Genomic DNA, 3,106 nt, shown 5'->3' with positions numbered 1-3,106 from the left:
TTTACTTAAGTCTTAATGCTAAGTAAATTTTGTAGTTAATTTGAATCAAACACCGAAGTTTTGGTTTTATGAGGCTTGCCTGAAAGACAAAGCTAGAGGTCATTGCTACTCTTGCTGGGGACCTATTGGGATGGATTAGTTTTGGTATTCTATAAATATGCTGACAACATACAGAAGATTCACATAATTAAAACTTAAGAAAAGCTCTACAATATCAAATTACTATAGTAATACCTATCCCTACCGTAGTAACCCTATAATAATACCTAGCTCTACAAAACCTAACCACATCCTGAAGATCACCAAACCGTTCACGACAAGGTAAATGTCCATTTATATTCGAGGTTCAGCATAAATATCCGCTGTTTTGGAGCCTGATGTTTTTTTGGTGTCTGTTCAATGCCTCACACAACTCTGTGGAGAAGCCTGTTGGTGTCTTAGTCTTTTCTCTGGTCATCCAGGGATCTGGCCATACACCCTGTCCTCTCCTGTAGGAGAGAACGGAGGAATTCCCCCTGCTCTCTCCCAATCACTATGTGTTTGGGGACTTAAAAGCTCTTCCTGAATGACAATAACTCAGGCGGCATGATATGTGTCCTTTGTTGAACACAATCTATCCACAGCAAAACCCAAAAGACGTTTCAAAGTCAAGCATCATCAGGAGGTCACTGTGACTGTGAGCCTACAGACAAGCCCCTGTAACCCGGACTCCAACCTGCAACCTGACAACTGTGCTCCTGTGCCAACACCGTGTGTTCCTGACCATCACAGTGCTTCATCACGCTGTCCTTTGGACTGGCTTCCAAATCAAGAGCTAAGACTGTCTTCACTCCCAGGCAACAGGGTGAGAGGCAGAGTGCAATATAGGTCTGAGGAAGAACCCCGTAAATAAATACATGAAAAAGTTACATGTGATAGTGCTGAGAGTGCCAGAGAGGACTGGGACTTGAATATCTGATGAAAGCTGAGGAGGGAATGATACGTTTTCCATGCAATAAACTTCCCCTCCAGCTCTGAGAAAACTGCGTGCCCACAGTCAAAGGGCACCCAAAACATTTCATTCTTCTCCAGAACGTCCGGGCTATGTTGAAAAAACCATCACAAGAATGCTTTACAAGTACCCCACACACACACTCACAAGTACCCCACACAGGCTGAGGGGAGCATCTGGCAGGCAGAAGATGTCTTTCTCTGGTAGTTCCACTCTTCATTTGTAACATGACACAGCAGATGCAACCAGCAGAATTTATTTAGTAGGAAAATTAAACATATACAAATATGAATATAATGTAGTTCATCAGCGTTTTTTTTTTTTACATTTATCTAAAATTATGTATAGGTGAACCAGAATAGGCACATTATGGGCATTTGGTACTTTTTGCACTGACTTAAGTGAGGAGCCTGTGCATAAACAGCAGAAGTAAACTCCCTCACTGCATGGTTACTTAGAACACCCAGGTTAGGAATCATCTTCTCTCCAACAACAACATTGGGATCCTGAAGTGAGGGTACGTGAGGCGCATGGTCTGAATATTACTGCCCTGTACTGCAAGCTCTTTAACAAAAGGGATCTTTAGAAATCCATGCAGTTAAATATCAACAACAATTAGATGTCAACTGCACGGAGATTAAATATTGAAGAATCATAACAATGCTTTATATTGAATTTCACTGGCAAATATGTTTTCATCCCTAACGAAGTGACAGAAATGAGATATATATCCAATTAAGAGTAAGTAGATGCAGAATCCTACTAAAACCCCGTCCTGCAAAAAGAGATCCTGCAAAGCCAGGTTTCGTTTTAAGACTAAGCAAGGAGAGTTTATTATTAGTTTGAGGGTTTTTTTAATTCAATTGTTTGTTTTTCAGAACTGACACGAGATGTACCTGAAATGGAACATAATACAAGATCTGTGAGTTTGTGTGAGAAAGTTGAACAGCGTGACTGGGAGAGAATAATTTCCCTAGAGCAGACAAAGCCCTTATGTCGGCCAAATCCTTTCCTAACACAAGGTAAAATAATTGATGTCATAATGTAGGACTGAATTAGTTGAATGATGAGGAAATGAAAATTAATTTTATTTGCTAAATATAAACCTCTTATAAATGTAAAATTATATTCAGGTCTCTACCTTCCACTTATGTAGGTAAAATTCTTCAACTGTCTCATGAATCATGTCTTTCCTGCTTTTTGAAGGATTTTAGTAAGTGTTTTGTAGCTGTACTCTGGCACCTAGATTGTGTTTTGACAGTTTCCTCTGTGTTTGTGCAGAACTGGCAGTATCTTTCAAAGAAGAAGATACTTTATGTCATCCGAACACTGCAGCTTAGCCTTTAACATGTAAGATAAGCATTTCTCTTAGAATGAGGATAGTGAAAGGCATGATGCATAGTAAACATCATCATCCATTCAGCCAGGGCATTTTTAAGTGATCTGCAAAGTAGCAGCACAAGCGCGAAGATGTTCTAGGTAAAGAGTCATTTCATAGATGAACACTTGAATCACAGGAGTCCCAACACTTGTTTTCAAGACCTGAGCAGTTAAGAAATGTCACTGCTGGGACTGGAATCCAATGTTACCTGTCAAGGCAGGCCTAAAAGTGATTGTAGGCCTTTTTCTGCCTGCAGTTTCTTTGATGAAGCTCTCTGGAGGTGTTGTCGTCTGCATTTATTGTTTCTCTTCCTGCTGCTAAGACATGTGTGTGTAATTGTTCCCATCATACTTTTAAAGCTAAAATGACACCGTTCAAACTATTATTACGATGTTTTATTGTATTTCTTTGGATGCATTAGAGGAATCTGTTGAAAAACATAGTTTCATCCTGATACCTCTCCTGAACCTGAAGGTGGAAAATCGCTTGGAGATTTCGGTATGCTGCTTTTTATGTCCTTAGAGGAGAAGGCATGAATAAGAAAGGAAGTCATGTTTCCTAATATATTTGAAATATGGAAACAAATACTACTGTGGCATTTATCATTTATACATTTTATGCTTTCATATTCTAGTGACTATACACAGTGATATCAGAGATTATAGGTAGTATAAGAACAGTGCACTTTAATTAATAGAAGGAACACAGTAAATTTGAAAAATATACTTCTGAAA

Source organism: Fulmarus glacialis, unplaced genomic scaffold (genome assembly GCF_000690835.1).
Source record: "Fulmarus glacialis isolate BGI_N327 unplaced genomic scaffold, ASM69083v1 scaffold15062, whole genome shotgun sequence".
Lineage (NCBI taxonomy): Eukaryota > Metazoa > Chordata > Aves > Procellariiformes > Procellariidae > Fulmarus > Fulmarus glacialis.
The sequence above is the reverse complement of the archived record's forward strand: the minus strand, read 5'-3'. Positions refer to the sequence as shown.